This window comes from Leucopleurus acutus (genome assembly GCF_964270905.1).
Source record: "Leucopleurus acutus genome assembly, chromosome: 2".
Classification (NCBI taxonomy): domain Eukaryota; kingdom Metazoa; phylum Chordata; class Mammalia; order Artiodactyla; family Delphinidae; genus Leucopleurus; species Leucopleurus acutus.
In genome coordinates, this window is record NC_139143.1 from 64,421,274 (window position 1) to 64,440,544 (window position 19,271).

Here is a 19,271-nt window from a genome sequence, read left to right on the forward strand (position 1 = left end):
CCACCGTTATGACGGGGTACTAAAAGTTTCCCCATTATTATCCAAAACGGAATAAAGATAACCATTATCAACATCACTACTGGAATTACAATCTCATGTAATTAGGCAAGAGAAAGAAAATAAAAATCATAACAGAAGAGGTAAAATTATAATTTTTTTGCAAATAAGAGATAGATATGTAAACCTAGAAAATATTAGGATTGATTAAAAACTTTTACAATAAGAGAAATCAGCATAGTGATTGGTTAAATAATTCACAACAATCAGTAGTTTTGCAGTACAAAAATATATGATAAAATATAATGGGGTAAAGATACCATCTACGATAAAAACAAAAGAGATAAATACCTGGAAAAAAACTTAACAAAAAATATGCAGAACCTATCTAAACAAAGCTTTAAATTCTATGCAGGAACATAGAAGTATTGAATCAATCGAAAAATAATTATTTTCTGGACAGGAATATGTGATATTTAAATGATACCAATTCTCCCTAAATTAGGGTAGATATTCAAAGCAATCCCAATAAACATCCCAGGAGGACTTTAACATGGTAAACTGATTCTAAAATTTGTATGACAATAAATAAGCAAAGAAAGTGATCCACAAGAAGAATTCTGATCCACAAAAGTAATGAAAGATTAAAAGTACTGCTAGGGATTAAAATGGTCACTGGTGTATTCCCAACACACAGAAGAATGCCTGTTACACAGTAGGTGCTCAATAAATATGTTGGATAAAGACATAAAAGAATGAAATTAAGCCAGAATGATGAAAACTATTGGCACTGGTAGAGATAGAAAGATCTATGTACTAGCAAAGAGAATCTAGCGACATACCCAAATCCACATGGGAAATCAGCACCAGATAAGGATGGTACTTGAGTCAGTAGAGAAAAGTGCAACAAATGATGCTGGGATAATCAGGCAGCCATTTTTACAGAAGCAAAAACTCAAACAAAACTAGATTACTACCTCATCCCTTATATCAAAATACATTCCATTTGCAAAAGAAAATAAAAAGTTAATTTCATTATAGGACAGGCCTTTCTAAACAAAATCCAATCCAGAAACCAAAAGAAAAAGACTAAAAAGTTTACATTAAAATTAAGATTTGAAAACATTCAGCAAAACTAAACCAACACACAAACAAATCACCACGAACTAAGTAGAGAGGCATGATAAGCTTGGAAAAGAAGTTGGATTTAGATTAATATATAACAGAAACTAAGGGAGGGGCCAGTTAGGAAAGCAAGAAGAATAGCATAAACAATGCTAAGAAAATGAATAAACTGATTATGAGATATAAGGGCAAGAGTGAGGAGAAACAAAGGGTGTGCCTCAGGAAACAAGTGGAAAGCAGTAGTCATCAATTAGTTCACTTTTGTTTTGGTTGAGAGGCTCAGAACCATATCTGCTCCTTCATAACACAACACAGCAAACCCCATCTTTGGATGAAGTTAAGTACCATGCAGCTGAATAGGTACAGCTGCCAACAGGTGGCCTCCATTAGGTAAATGATTTGGTTAGACTTCATACCAAAGTCATAAAAACGGCAAATAGGTTTTTAGTGCTCCCAGGAAGCACTGAACTTCTCAGGGGCTGCAGGCTTCTCCAAGCATAGCGGCCAGACTGATAACCTCGGGTGAGAAGCAGAAACAGAAGGACTCAGCCCTAGCTACTCACAAACCCTCTGTGAGCTGAGTGGCAAGCCTCTCATTGTTTTCCAACCCTCGCCAGCTGGTCACTGCATAACCCTTTACACAGACGTAGGTGGAATATTTGGAGCCATTCTACACCACAGGCAGTTCTGGAATAAACATTCTCTCCCGTGTTGAATGAGAACTTAGTCACCCAGGGAAATATGAAAAGAGTGAGAAAAATGTTCTGCCCTTTGCCCTCTAAAATAAAGTTTTTTTCAACTTAAGGGTATGAGTAAAAGAAGGACCAAGATTGATGAGAGGGAGTTTCCACGGAAGTTCAGGATGGGAGATGTTGCCTTTGAAATCTTGGCATAAAACATGCAAACTTCCTTGTAGCTCTGGCAAATGCACTCAATTGTGGGTGTTTTGTTTCACCATCCCTCTAGGCTCCTGGGACAGTGGACATGGTTAGTAATTTTTTTAATTTCAAAGGGCTAGAGGAGCACATGCTCATTTTTATCTCACATTTGTACTTTTCTTGGAATATATGGCATTTGGACCTATTCCGTATGAAAAGAATCAAGTTTGGACTCCTGAGTCTTGGCCGTTCCAACTCCACTAGATCAAGTCAGAACAAATTCATTTTTATGAGGTACCCCTCACCTTGAATTAATAGTTTTGCTAATCCTCCATGAGTTACAGTTTTAAGACTTTTGGTGTCAGTGAAAACTTTTTTTTTTGGTACCACTGGTAATAAAACCTATCGAATTCACATTCCAATTGAGGTGATAAACCTAGAGTAGCAGTCCCCCCTTCTATGCTTCATACTCCTCACCCCTGTCCAGGCAGTGCCACAATTTCCAAGCTGGACATATATTTTGTAATCTGGATTTGAGATAAAAGCCCAAGTCCTGTAGCAATCAATTCCCACTAGACAAAAGCCACAACAGAAACTCCATAGGAAAATCCTGGAGACTCGCTCAGCCACAACAGAGACATTTTTCTAAGTATCTAAAGTGATTACAACAAATATAAAAAACCTCAATGACATAAGATTCTTTGTTAAATTCTATGAGAACATTTTTATCCTTCAAGAATGAAAGTACAATAAAAAATCTGAAAGCTTATTAAGGTCAAGCAATTTACTTAGTTCCTTGTCCTTCCATCAAAAGGTATGGCCAACTTCTTTCAAAGTTTTTCCACAGTGAAAGTCAAGGGAGCAAAACGGGAAGCAGGTTCTCAGCAAGGTTTCAGGCCCACATCTGAGAGCAGGATGTGTGATGAATACACAAAGAAGCAAGAGTTTTAAAAGTGATTATTAGGCCTTGCAGGTAGAAAAGGAAATGACAGTTTCTGAATGCTGATAACAAATAAATGAACCTTGGCTCCAGCAGATATGAAGTCATCCTCGGGCAGAAGACAAAGTCAATATTTGCTCTTTTCCCATGGGTTGGCACTGGTGGTATAGAACTCTGAAAAGATCAGCAGGGACTTAAGACAGAAGGAACTCAGCACATGTAGTGAGTATAGTGTTCATGTGTCTCATTTGAGCCTCATGGCTATGGGGAGATACTAGCTTGCTCCCCAGAGCCTTAAGGATCCAAGAGTGTGCAAATATGTATAAGTGATTTTTCCGTTGCTGTGGTATCTAGTTCATGTAAAGGAGATGCCATCCCGCAGAATGCCCTGATGATCCATTCACTGATGAATTTTCCTCCCTCCATCACTATCTACCTATCTAAATGCCTCAACCTGTCTTGACATTTGTCAAAAACGACCCCTTGTAAAGATATCATTAAAACAGTTCTCTAAATAGTTTTAGAATCTCCTTTACTTCCAATTTATGCCTTAAACAATGTAAATTTATAAAACATAATCTTATTTTGTATATATTTTATAATCTGGATTTGAGATAAAAGACCCTGTCCTGTAGCAATCAATTCGCACCAGATGAAAGCCACAACCTAAACTCCATAGGAAAATCCTGGCATAACTTTATGTGATGGTAGTTAAGATATTCTGAGGCAAGATAAATATTATCAAGGTTTCAGATTCCTTTGTTTGTATCTCTCCCACCCATTCCCAACACTCTTTTCTAATTAGCTACCTTTTTAGAAAGTTACAGACTACCTGTATCTCGACACTTGACATTTTCCTGCAAGATTCCTCGTAAGGTCTCCATTTCCTAGGCTTTAGGACGGTTTTGCATTGCTGATCAAATGACATAATTATGTCTGTGTGCTTTTCTCCTTGTCAACTGTAAGACTCTAATGGGATTCAATTAATCAGGCACATACCCATTAATTACTCCTGAATTTCTCAAGACCCAGTCAAACAGCTTTTCCTCAGAGGCCAGGCAAATCGCTTGATAGCCTTGTAGGTATCTAATAAGGTGGGCAGGGTGAGGCAAGAGTCATAGTTGGGCCATTTAATTTAGTTCATTGTTTTTGATGATTTTCCTAATTTTTCTTTTTTTTTTCTCACTTTTGGTGATCACCTGCTAGGCACTTCCAGCTTATAATTAAAAAACTGTGCTGGAAGCAATAATGTTCAGGGAAGGACAAGTAGATTTACATGTCTTTTGTGAATAGATGGTAGTTGGATCCAAAATTATAGAATACACAGTTGAGCAAAGAAATGGTTATCTGCCTTGATAGGGATGATGTTCCAGGTTGAGCCTCTAGAGCAACAGTGTTGGCACTCTTCCCAGCTTCCTTCCTGTCTTTTCTGGTGTTTTTATGCAGCCTCAGCAGCTTCTGTGTGCTTTTTCTTCTAGTGCCCACATATGAGATTCCCCTCAGACAGTCCTCTAGCTACTTGAGCTGTTTTTCCTGCAAGGGTAGAAAGCCAAAGTACTGGGAAAGTTATTCCCCCCACCATTGTTAGCCAGTGACTGCCCAGTGCAGGAGTATGAAAGTCCACCTCTCTTATATAACTCGTACCCCAGAGTTTCCTTTGGGATCAGACTAAGCGGGTCTCTAGTGCACTTTGCCTGAAATTATACCTTTGTTTGACTCCTTTCCCTCTCTCTATCCTATTTTCCCCAATCCCTTACTTAGATCTGAGAATCTGACCTAAGATAGCTTCTAATATGAGTAGATGTAAGAGTCACTAGAAAAAAAGTCAAGTGCAGACAGTCATGCCAGAGAAGCCAGTGTTAAAATTGATGTTGATACTTTGCTGTATACCTGAAACTAACACAGTATTGTAAATCAACTATACTTCAATTTTAAAAGAAGGCATCTAAATTTAAAAAAAGAAAGGATGTTGCTGACAGTTCACTGTGTGTAAAGCTATACTGAAGTTTAAAAGCTTAAAATAATATTTAAGCTATACTGAATTTGGCAGTGAGCAGGTCACCAGAAACACTTGAAGTGTGGTTTTCATGGATTAGAACAAACCCATACTGGAGTACTGAGAGATCTAGAGAAAACTGTCCATTAGAAATGCATAGTTTACAATTAGGAAAGCACACATTAATTTTTTGGGGGGGGAAAGTATTCCATCCCTACACTTGTTCTTATATTTTAGTCACAAATATGCATTGAATATCTACAATATACACAAAGTACTCTGCTAGGCACTTGGAACTGTTTGGAGTTAGAAAATCAGACAGAGCTTTAGAGTTTAGCAGGGGAGACACATTAAAACTAATCACATGTACGAAAAAAAATGGGTAAGTACTACTTGTGGTAAGTGCCTTAAGTAATGTTTTCAAAGATCTACAAGAGCATATAACAAGAATCAAGACTCAGGCTGAGGGGTCACGAGTTGGCACCCTCAAGGTAGGAGTATATAAGCTGAATCTTAAGTGTCAAAAAATTAATTGGGCATGGAGGTGAAAGATAGCATTCTATGACAAGGGACTAGCATATGCAAAGCCCTCGAGGCAGTAGAAAAACATTCTCCAATTTAAGAGAGATAGCTAGTTTTTACCAAACATCAGGAAAATCTCCAAATTTTGGTGTTCTTTAAGAATTCAAAATTCTTTGATTTAAAACATCCCTAAAGGAATATAGCCAATATTTTATAATAACTATAAATGAAGTATAACCTTTAAAAATTGTGAATCACTATATTGTATACCTGTAACATATAATATTGTACACCATACTTCAATTTAAATAATAAAATTTTCAAAAGTCCCTAAAATACACAATAATAAACAATCACTTTTCATCTTGGGTGACTCAGACATTAGGTTTGTGCAGTTTAGCCATTTAGATAAATAACCATGAAAACATTATTTAATTTCAACTCAAACTATTTTTGCATTAGTTAGAAACACTGTGATTAACGATTGCATTCAAGGGAGCAGAAATCCACCTCCCCTCACTCCACTTTCCTGAGAAAAGTATCTCATGGAAGATCTGAAATCCAAGGTTGGCCTTTCAGCTCTGAAACCGTAAGGCCTCGAAGAATACCACTTTTAGTGCGGAGCACAGTGAGGATGTGAAAAAAGAAAAGGCTGTTTCCACTTCATGAAGATTGAATGACACTTCATTGTCTCACCCATCATCTGCTCAGCATTTCGGAAAGAAAAGGGATAAATGTGCTTTACGGTAACACAAAGGACATACAGCCAGTAGTTCATTTAGAAAGACTAAAATTGGAGTGGCATTTAAGAAGAACGCAGCCAAGACTAACAATGCTGAATGAAGACATGTTATCGGACTGGGTAAAAACTCCTAAAGGGCAATAATGGAATTCCCATGGGTATAAGAGTTATGACTTGACTAGTCTAAAAATTAATGGTGAATTTCCCTTCAGACTTTTCTCCATCAAAAGACTCATTTGTTGTGACTAAATTTCTTAGTCCCCATTTCAGTTTTAATAAATAAATTTTCCCTAGCTGGAGATTAAAGTATTCAAACTTAAAGGATTGGGAAAGGAAAGTAATGACCCTCAAGGGTTCTTATGAAAACCACAAAAGTGAACTTAAAGCACTTCATGCAGGGAAACAATATATTCATTTAACAATGGTCACATGAGAATACATTCCTTTTTGATTTAAAGGGTTATATACTTTGACCTAACTTTAACTCTCACTCTTAGGAATATATGAAGGGATCTTCGGAAGCTTAATTAAGTCTTAAGGACTCATTAAAATAATTTTATCAGCCTATAAAAGTATTATCTCATTATATATTCTCTGGCTCCAGCTACTTACTAGGGCTAGCATAATGTCACAGTTGGGCCAAAATACAGTCACCCTCCCCACAAAGGGGAACATATTACAAACATATGTGTTAAATATATTTGTACAACATATGACATTTATAAAAGTATAGAGTTTTCAATTTCATTTCAAATATGACAGCACTTACCAGCATTTTTGACTTTGTGTTAACTTCCAAAACTTAATATTGTCACGTGACCCTCAGAAGACTTGAGTATGAAATATCTTTAGACATTCTGTCTTCAATGAATCACATGAAATTGAAATTGTCTTCTATAATCTAGTCATTTTCTAAAGTGGCTACCATCTCATTTGTAATTAAATATAATTCATAAAAAAAACAACCAGTTCTTCTCCATTATCTAATTAAAAAAAAAATTACACAGTAGAAAATGACCTGGCATTTGCACTGGTTCAGCCTTCTGAATAATTAGATGAATCATACAAAATATGAAATTATGAAAACCTTTGTCTTACATACTGGTATTGCCACATTTGGTTTTAAAAAAAATTCTATAGCTGCTTTATGTATCTTGACACATCCAAAGATGCAATGACTAACATTGTCACTGGAAGACACAAATTAATAACAGTGTTAGTCACTGGATCTTAAAACTGGCTAATGTACATTCTAAAACCCATTTGAAATGAGAGGTTTATTTAATTTTACCACAGGAATAGTATTTTCAAGTCTTTTGTAAGGTCAATGCTGCACCATGTTTACATCATGACATTTAATTTTAATAGAAGAGAAACTAAGTGACCTGATTTTGAGCTCAACATATGGGTAGTCATGTATGGAATGTCCAGAAATTACTTCTTTTCTCAGCTGAAGAATGTCAAACATATATTTTAGAGAAGACATCATTTTTCTACTTTACAGCCCTACAGGACCAGTTCAAAATTTCAAAACATTGTGAAAATACTTATTTGTATTTAAAAAATCATTTAAAATCACTTCCACATTCACTAATTTGAGATAAACATACCTTATAACACACACACACACACACACACACACACACACACACACACACACACACTTAATGAATACAACTAAATTGACAGTCAATTTCAGGTCTAGATATTAAAACTCTTTCAAAATAAAACCCTCTTTCGTTACGTTCTTTGCCCTAATTTTATTGTGATCTAAGGTAATGCAATAATGTAGAATGCTGACTGTTACATGAGAATAGAGAATTCAAAGTAAAAAACACCGAATTTTATTCTGATTCCATAATTAATTCATGCATTGTTATGTATTGTTAAGCATTCAGGGGGTTTTTTTTACATCAGAAATAAAGTTTTAGAAAAATTCAGCACCACCAAATCTGCAGTGCTTTGCTTTATCTGTGCAAACTCTATGCCAAAGCGAAAAAATTAGAATCACAACTGTCAACTCTCAATCACTGACACTAATAGTGAATGAATCTATATGTAATTAGCATCTACTTAAAATCTCAAGTCCTTTGGTTTATTTATTACACCTTCCTCTCAAGAATGTGTTCAATCAGAACTTCTAACAAGTAGAAAAATTGACTAAGTTCCATCTTTTCTATTCATTGTATACTTTACTTTCTAAGGTTTTCATGATCACAGATGTAATTTTAAAAAGTCTTCAAACCAGGGAGAGAAGAGCAAATATTTTAAAGGCTTTCCAAGAGAAACAGTTCAAAAGAGTTAGCTCTTGATGATCTAGTTTGTGGTGGGCATGGTTCTCTTGCTTTTCCCCCCCTTTTTTAAATGGGGAAATTCTAATGTAAGAGAGAATTGATAAATAGTCACAATAAGAAGCAAAGATGACTTCAGATTCATTTATTCATATTAAAGCATCCTTATTTTACACCTTGTAGAATTAAAGCATCCTTAATGAACCCTCCACTAATTTCAGACATCTAAAAAACATTCTGAAAGGTAATAATTCTAATAACTGTCTGTACATTAATAACTCATTTATTAGTGGAAGGGAATAAATTTTTGTTCAGTTAAAAATTCCTTCCAGCACACAGTAACTGAGTGTTATTTGGGTCAGATTGTATAAAAGTATAACTTGAGAGTAGAAGTAAGACAGCTCTAGAGTGAAGAGAGCCAGGACTCATCAAGGCCACCTACAGGTTAGGTGAAAAAGCCAGGGATGCCTTGATGAGGAGGGTCCGAAGGGGAAGCAGAGAGCCTCACCAAATAAAAAGATGCTTTGAAGACAAAATTGAGAGGATCTGACCTATTGATTTAATGGGGTGAGGAAGGAGGAGGAATTAGGGTGATTCCAGGGTTTTCAACTCAGATAATGGAGAAAATGAGGGGATTAGTAATAGGGAAAGAGTATAAGGTGAGAAACAGGAATTCTAAGGTTTCGTTGGAGTGGTGAGAAGTGGAGAAGAGAAGTTCTAAGTTAGACTTGAGGTATATCTGCAGGTGTAAGACAATGGAAAGAGATTTCTAGGAAGCAGTTAGAAATACAGAGCTGTAGCTCAAGAGAAGTGTAGGGTAGGGGTAAAACATGCTTTAAGGCATATAGGGGAGAGCTGAAGAGAGAATGCTTGGAAACACTCCAAGAAAGAGTGAGGGCAAGGAGAGAACAGAAGTTGGAATTCTGATAAACAACAATTAAGAGACAGATAGAAGAAGAGGAGGTTGAGAGAGTGGATAAAGCAGATAGGAAGGGAATAAAAGGAAACAGAACCTATCTTAAAGTTGAAGGAGAACAGACTTTCAAGAAAGAAGAAGTGGTCAATATTGTTAAATACCATAGCCAGATTCAAAGAATGAGGAAAGCAAAAAAAAACACTGGATTTGGGAAATAGGATTTTTTCACTGGTGACCTTTGAGAAGGTCAGATCAGAAGAGGCAGAAGTCAAATTTTAGTGGTTAATAATGTATGAAAGAAAGGTAAAGGAGTAGAGGTGGCAGGTAAGGCTTATTTCAATAAATTGGGTGGGAAAGAGAATAAATGGTGGTGAAGAGAAGGAGAAAGTTGTGTGGTACAGGGTTTTTCAGAAAGGGGAAATAATAAACATGTCTGTGGGTTGAGTATTTGGAACTTACGTAAAGAGAGTGAAAGAAACGGAGGTGCAAAGAATGAAGCTTACTGACAGAAGAAAATCTCTAAGGATGCAAGAGGAAATGGGACCAAAAATATATGTAGCAGAATTAACCTAGCAATTCAGAAGTTATATTTATTCCACTTCAATAAGACAAAAAAGTGGGTTGAAGATATAGGTTTGAACTAAGAACATTTTTACTTGATAATGTTTCTTTTCTCAGTGAAATAGGAACCTGGGTCATCTGCTGAGGCTTTGTGTAGAGTGAAAACTTCTGGGTATTCTCTATTTCTCTATGGGGAATAGGAACAGAAGCTGCTGGGAAAGAATAAAGGAACTAAAATGATACAAATGAACTTATTTACAAAGCAAACAGACTCACAGAGAATGAATTTATGGTTACCAGGGAAAGGCGGGGCAGGGAACAGATTGGGAGTTTGGGATTGACATGTACACACTAGTATACATAAAATAGATAACCAACAAGGACCTACTGTATAGCCCAGGGAACTCTGCTCAATACTCTGTAATAACTTAAATGGGAAAAGAACTTGAAAAAGAGTACATACATGTGTATGTATAACTGAATCACTTTGCTGTACACCTGAAACTAACATAACATTGTCAATCAACTGTACTCCAATACAAAATAAAAATTAAAAAAAATAAATTCAAGAAAGAAAAGAATAAAGGAACTGTTTTGCAATGTTGACTGAGATTAGAGGTATTACACTTGTAATGAAACTAATCAACAGCATCATGCACTTTTTCTCCAGGAGCTTATATCAGACCTAAATCAGAAACAGAATAATTAGAACACTAAGTCCTGAACTGGATGTTTTAATTTGGCAGAATAATGGGGGGATAAGAAAACTTGCAGGATGTGGAGATGGTATATTGGAAGTAAAGGAAAGTGGAGGCAGTAAGGGACTTGGGAAAATAAGCCTAATAAAACTGGTCAAGGGAGCTAGAAGTTAAAATTATTTCAGTGATGAGGTTTAGTGGGCATGAGGGAGAGAGAAATACAGAAGAATAAGGGGCTGTGGTCAAAAGAGAAATTTCTGAGTTCAAGACTTCAAAGGTCACCTCCTCTCAGGTACTGATCAAGTCCAAGGCATATCCACATAAGTAAGTGTGTTGTTGAAGTAGAGAGGAAGGGATAATTGGAGAAGAAAAAGTAACCATGAAGACATTAGATGTTACCACCAGGATAAATAATAGAGTGGGATGTTGAGGACCAACTGTGGACCATTTATTAGATTCTGTAACAGTTAGGAGGAGTAACCTTGAGTTGGGCAAATAACAAATGGTGAGAAAAGGGGCAAAATTCAATTGTAAGTCATAATATTGGGTTGGCCAAAAGGTTCATTCAGGTTTTTCTGTAACATCTTATGGAAAAACCCAATGAACCTTTTGGCCAACCCAATATATTACTGAAATCATGTGGTGTATGAAATTGCTGCTGCATGAATCCCATGAGAAAAGAGTGGCAGAGTTAGATGGCATGGCTTTCAGTGGAATAAAGGCTTTTGAACTAAAGGTGTAGTCAGGAGGAATTTGTGGGTTAGCATAGAAAGCAGACACAGCCTCCCAGGCTCAAGAGAGGAGGCTTCGATAGAATCAGTGCTTCTGCCTGAGGGGGTTTCAAAGGAAGTGGTATCACTGATAAAAGAGGTGAATAAAGAATCCAGATTTTTTTAAAGTGGTAAAAAGGGGAAATTTACTGAAGAGATAAAAATATAGACTTACTGAGAGCTTGGTGCTTGCACATAACACTAAAGCATAACACAAAAATAGCCTTCCTACCTAATTAAGCAGAAGACTAGAAGATAAAAAACACATTGATTGCTTTCTAAAATTATGATATCTTCAAAGTCTAGAACATTGTAGGTACTCTAAAAGTATTTCATAAATGAATAAATAAAAATTGAAACATTCTGTCCATCTACAAAGGACAGGAGGCTTGGGGTCATTTGACTACTGCTGATTTGTACTGAGCCAACCACATCTTCAGGTTCTATTATCCTTGGCTTAAATTTTAGTTATAAAAGCCTGAGTTTAAGGATGCAGCCTGTGACTATAGATGTAAGTAAAACTAATTAGATATAAGGGGCTTGTGTGCATGGCTTAGGCCTTTGCTTGAGCCAACCATCTAGTTTTATAAAAGCAGATCAAAGTGCTTTTTTCTAAAATTACATGGTTTTTAAAAGATATTCTAGAAGAGGTGGATTCATTGGAGGTATTTTAGGAACCATCTTAGGAACCACAATGAGACTAAGAAGATTTAATTCCCTGTTTCAGGTCCTACTGTCTAGTTTCAACTAGAGCACTGTTGCTTTTATCTATTTTATATTTGGGATTACGGTTTACTTTTTCTTTTTTTTTAAGTTGGTGTTGTGGAGGAATGCTCTTTCTCTGGAAAGAGCACAGGGCTCACCAAGGGTATAGTTTCTACAAAGTCCCTGATTTGGAGGGGTACTCTAGGAGTAAGGGTAAAGTAGGGGTAGAACTGTCCTTATAGAGCATCCAGCCAGATTCAAATCAGATCAACACCTGATACTGGATTTCAGTGAAGACAGGTTGCAAATTTCCCAGGAACCTGACAAAAGCAAACCTCTCTGGAGAACGATGACACTATCCTAGGTCTCAGACAAGAAATCTGTCAAGGGCTTCCCTGGTTGCGCAGTGGTTGAGAGTCCGCCTGCCGATGCAGGGGACACGGGTTCGTGCCCCAATCCGGGAGGATCCCACATGCCGCGGAGCGGCTGGGCCCGTGAGCCATTGCCGCTGAGCCTGCGCGTCCCGCGCCTGTGCTCCGCGACGGGAGAGGCCACAACAGTGAGAGGCCCGCGTACCGCAAACAAAAACAAAACCAAAAAAACAATTAAAAAAAAAAGAAATTTGTCAAACACAAAGTCTAGAAGATAATAAAAATTAATCATACACATGGGGAGATAAGGTAACATAGGTGAGAACCAGCAGAAACAACAGATACAGAAATAGACCTATAAGGCTTCTAGATATTATGGTTATCAGACACAACTTTAGAATAATTCTGCTTGTTATTTTCAGGGAGACAATAGATAATATCAAGAATTTCAGCAGAAGATATAGAGAATGGACTTGTGGACACAGGGAGGGAGAAGGGTAAGCTGGGACGAAGTGAGAGAGTGGCATTGACATATATACACTACCAAATGTAAAATAGATAGCTAGTGGGAAGCAGCTGCATAGCACAGGGAGATCAGCTCGGTGCTTTGTGACCACCTAGAGGGGTGGGATAGGGAAGGTGGGAGGGAGATGCAAGAGAAAGGGGATATGGGGATATATGTATATGTATAGCTGATTCACTTTGTTATAAAGCAGACACTAACACACCACTGTAAAGCAATTATACTCCAATAAAGATGTTACAAAAAAATGAATTTCAGCAGAGACTGTGGATTATTTTTTTTAAGTAGCAAATTTGAAAAAGAGCTATTTAATTCTAGAACATCGATGACAACCAGAAAACAGGACTCCCTCCAAAGTAAATCTCCTTGATGGCATCAGGAAGCTAACAAAGTAGTGAAGAATTACAAGACTAAGAGATGTTTATATGGACACTCAATTTATAACAAGTAGGGGAAAGCATATTGTTTTCAATAAATGGTGTTGGAGCAATTAAACACCTATATGAAAAATGTGAAACTGGATCCTTATCTCACATATAGAAATTAATTCCATATATATCCATCACTTTGGGGTAAAGAAAGAATTATTAAAGAGGTTACTAAAAGCACTCACCATAAAGAAAAAGAATACTAGTAGAAAAAACATGTAGAGAAGGAAAAGTTAAACAAAAAGATAAAAGGAAAGTTGATGGTATAAGTTTCCCTGAACAGACAAGAACAGAATAGGATGGAGAACACAGATGGAAAACCTGACTACACAGAGAGGAGCGTGTGTTTCACTAGAATCCAAAGGAAGAAGGCAAAGATATGTGTAGATGCAGGTGAGCTTGCAGATGCGGTTGCAAGAAGATGAGGAGTTCCTACCTACAGATTTCTACTTTTTGGCATAGTAGAAGGTGAGAGTGGTAATTTGTTGAGACTGTGGGAGAGTGTATTCAGGTAAGAAGCTTGAGAAGAGTAGATAAGCTCTTAAACAGTCACTATTAGAAATGGGAGCTAGAACTGATGAAATATTTGACTGTTTAACAGCAATGAGGGTCCAGTTAAGGTTGAAGACCACGTTTTTATCATGATACCAAATTTAGCTAGGCAGCCTGGACATAAAAACAGAGAAAGCAGTTGGACTGATATATATTATTATGTAAACTATCTATAAATAGTTTGAGTTTTATCAAGCTGGTGTGGTGGAAGGCCAACAGGAAAGGGTGTTGATCTAATTAGCAAGAGAATATTAAAAGTGATTAATTATGGATTTTAAGCTGCATAGAAAAGGAAGAGGATGGAAAGGGGCTGAGTACATGCGAACTAGGAGGGATCAAGAGACTGGTGGTCTTCATGAGCTATGAGAATAGGGTATAGTAAATCAAGGGATAGAACTGGAGGACCAGAGTTTATGATCGGAGATCAGACTGTTTGAATTTAAGGTTTCAAGGGAAAGCATGCATGAGTGATGTCAAGGTCCAGTGTGTGATCACTGGAGTATATGGCTTACGTGGAATATAAATAAAGGTCACTGCAGTGGAGAAGATCAAGAACTTGAGAGGCCAGAGTGCTGAATGGTCCTCCCACATACACACTGAATTCACGAAGGATGACAGCAGGGTGGGCATATAGAAGAATACTATGAGCCAGGCATAACCAGAAGACAATAGACAAAAGCAGCAAACAATTCTATACTAAATTAAATATTTCTCGTAAAATATTTCTTGTAAAACAAATTTACATCTCTATCCATGGCCATCATCTATCTCTCCCTATCTATCCATCTATGTACCTATCATCTATCTATCTCTCTATCTATCTACGGGTTTTTCTGTAAGATGTTACGAACTTTTCGGCCAACCCAATTATCTATCTATCTATCTATCTATCTCTATCATCTTGTCTATCTATCACACTACAGACCCCTAAGTGTTTACATATGTATAACAGTTGGCCATGCTAAAGATGATTTGCAATGAAATAACTGGCTTGTGAGTGTTGTTACTGATGAGTTGACACTATTATAATTTTTCATACATCTTAAAAAATGACCTGATTGGTTCTAATGCTTCAGTATACTGAGATATTTGTATATAGTTTTAGCTGAGTCACATGTTGGTTTTTTTCTCTCCTGCAACTTGCAAGAAAAAATCTTTTGACTACATTAGTGATCAATATCCTGATTTTAATCATAAACATACTACCACAATTCTTTCTACTATTTTATCTCTGTTGATACAATGGAAAAGTATTCTATCTCCAGTTACATCCAATTGAATCCTGGGGTAAGGAACAGCAGTGTTCCTGAGAAGGCATATATCTGAGAATGTATTAGGGACAGGCTGGCTGAGGTGGAAGAGGTTGTGTGTGAACTTTCAACTATCGGATATTCCTGGCCTAAAATTCCACCATTATCAATTCATGCTTTTGGAATAAACTCTGATTAGTCTCTCTCTAGATTACCCACATCAGAAAGATAACCCAATAAATTCCTGTCACGTTAGTGTAAATTAATTTAGCAGATCACTCTCCAACATTATCCCTACAGAATAGGAAGATGAAGCAAACATGGGAATGTCAGGAATTTAGGGGGAGAAACACACTGGCTGAAGTGGAAAGTAGAGTACAAAAAGGTGAGAGATGACAGCTATAAGCTATAAGCCTTTGTCTTTTCAGCTAGATTAAAAAGCTTTTTTTAAAAAGGTGTCATGTATTCTCATATGCTTGCCCTCTTAAAACTAAAGCATAAAAGACTTAAACATAAGACATAATACCATAAAACTTCTAGAAGAGAACAAAGGCAAAACATTCTCTGACGTAAATTGTACCAATGTTTTCTTAGGTCGGTCTCCCAAAGCAATAGAAATGAAGGTAAAAATAAACAAATGGGACCTAGTCAAACTTACAACCTTTTGCACACCATAAACAAAATGAAAAGACAATCTACAGAACGGGAGAAAACATTTGCAAATGATGTGACTGACAAGAGCTTAACTTCCAAAATATACAAACAACTCATACAATGCAATGACAAAAATACAAACAACCCAATGGAAAAATGGGCAGAAGAGCTAAATAGACATTTCTCCAAAGAAGACATACAGATGGCCAACAGGCATATGAAAAGATGCTCAACATCACTAATTATTAGAAAAATGCAAATCAAAACTACAATGAGGTACCACCTAACACCAGTCAGAATGTCCATCATTAAAAATTCTATGAATAACAAGTGCTGGAGAAGGTGTGAAGAAAAGGGAACCTTCCTACACTGTTGGTGGGAATGTAAATTGGTGCAGTCACTATGGAAAACAGTATGGAGGTTCCTCAAAAAACTAAAAATAGAGTTTATATAGGATCCAGCAATCCCACTCCTGGGCATATATCCAGACAAACCTATAATTTGAAAATATACATGCACCCCTATGTTCATAGCAGCACCAGGCACAATAGCCAAGTCATGGAAACAACCTAAATGTCAATCAATGGATGAATGGATAAAGAAGGTGTGGTCACATATATAATGGAATACTACTCAGCCATAAAAAAGAACAAAATAATGCCATCTGCAGCAACATGGATGCAACTAGAGATTGTTATACTAAGTGAAGCAAGTTAGAAAGAGAAAGACAAATATCATATGATATCACTTATACACGGAATCTAAATATGACAAAAATGAAGTTATCTACAAAACAGAAGCAGACTCACAGACACAGAGAACAGACTTGTGGTTGCTGGGGGGTTGGGGGGGGGAATGATGGAGTGGGAATTTGGGGTTAGCAGATGTAAACTATTATATATAGAATGGATAAACAACAAGGTCCTACTGTATAGCACAGGGAACTACATTCAATACCCTGTGATAAACCATAATGAAAAAGAATATAAAAAACAAATACCATATGCTAACACATATATATGGAATCTAAAAAAAAAAAAGGTTCTGAAGAATCTAGGTGCAGGACGGGAATAAAGACGCAGACATGGAGAATGGACTTGAGGACACAGGGAGGGGGAAGTGTAAGCTGGGCAGAAGTGAGAGAGTGGCATGGACATATATACACTACCAAATGTAAAATAGATAGCTAGTGGGAAGCAGCTGCATAGCACAGGGAGATCAGCTCGGTGCTTTGTGACCACCTAGAGGGGTGGGATAGGGAGGGTGGGAGGGAGATGCAAGAGGGAAGAGATATGGGGATATATGTATACGTACAGTTGATTCACTTTGTTATAAAGCAGAAAATAACACACCATTGTAAAGCAATTATACTCCAATAAAGATGTAAAAAAAATGTATATATATGCGTAACTGAATCACTATGCTGTACAGCAAATTGACACAACCTTGTAAATCAACTATATACTTCAATTTAAAAAGTAAAGCATATATTTACATATACATAGATAGAAATGTAAGAGATTTTATTGCATATAAGTTCCATCAGATCACACAATGCGATAAAAGACCTATCTCATTAAACAAAGACTTCAGAAATCCTTTCTTTATGTGCTACTTTTGTTTCATAATTTGGAGGGGCTCTATGCATAACTATGATGTGATAAAACTCACGTGGTGCTCAAGACAAGTCCCAAAGGCAAATGCTGTCCATCGTTTGCTCTCCCAGTGTCATGTTGGTCAGGCCCTAATGATCAAAGGAACTCACCCTGCCAAGCCCAGATCTAAAGGGTAAAGAAATAGACTCGATTTCTTGATGGAAGGAGCCACAAAGTCACATTGCAAAAATGAGTGTACACAGGCATGAGAAGAATGTCATGCCGATTTTTACAAATTAATACATTTTATAGACATAAAGGTATGGAAGGATACACAGTAAACTGATAATACTGTTCATTTGGGGGAAGGATTGGCAAAGGAGACAATATTTTATTCATTTGTATTTGCTTGACTACTACACCAAGCGTTCATTACCCTCATAAGTTTTTTTTTTAAATAGAAAATTTAGTAAATATAAAAGCCATGATGATTACATTCCTATCACCAGAAGTTTTATTTTATGGAAACCTTAATTCATCAGCATTCAGAAGAATAGAAAATTGAAAGAAAACGCCAGAATAGAGCAATCTTGTCAATATCATAGCACTACTGACAAAGGAGACCAGATCAAGAAATTACTTTACCAAATGATCCACAAAATTGTTTTGCAGTTTCACAGCTCACAGATTGTTTTTCACCGGATACATCTAGGCTTCTAATGCTGAGTTTTACTTGCAAATGTCAAAGGCACCCTTCAGGAAATATACTTACTCAGCCCACTGCCTTTGCTTACAAAAATCTACTGCCTTTTCAGTTAGCACTGGCAGCTGAAAGGACATTCTCTGATCTTTTTGCCAAGAACTAGTCATAAAACCTTCTATAGGCTCTAATTTAGTAATATGAAATGTACAGTACTAGTCACAAGTTTTTTATGACTCAGAATTTGCAAAGAATTTGACCAGGTGTCCTTTCCTAGTTTTGGTGTTATTGAGCCTGGGAGAACTAAATATCATAATAATCTATAAAGACTTCTCAGGTCTCTCTCTCTTTCTCTCTGCCTCTGTCTCTCGATCTTTTCAAGGTAAGTATCCTTAGCCTTTTGTCTCCACCAAGGGAATTTGGAATAGATATCATATGATAGTATTTGACACACCCAGATCTATTCTGTGGCTTGTGCAGAACCTATTTTTTTCACTAGAGTGCTTTATTGTGATTTACCTTACTACTCTCTTTCAGGAAACAATCCACAGACCACAGTACCAAAATCCTTTGTATAAAGCACATAAGAGGGTCTCCCCTGTGTCATCCATTCAGGCCTGATTGGACCTCTGCAGGAAATCATGATGAAGAGCCCTGCTTCAAGGAACATCTCTCTATCACATGGATGCCCTCTCTACCCAACAGCCAAGTAATCACATAACACAGGGACAGTCATCACCCCTATAGTCTTTATTTCTAGATTTCAATAAGTCATTTTGGAAATCATACACATGAAAGTCACTAAATCTTGTATCAACATCTTGTAGAATGTGACTGCCCTGTATAAACTTCATGACTAAAATTTTTCCAAGTGACTTACTCTAAAACAAATTGGTTAAAATCACAAATTAGTTGAAAACAAAAACCTTTCCAGTCACTGCTTTAAAAAAATATTGTGTATCATGCGACCATTTTATAATTTTTAGGCTACAATTCTTTTTAAGTCTTTTCTTCAGAAAGTATTTGGTTAGGGAATCATCTTTCTTATACTTGTTTG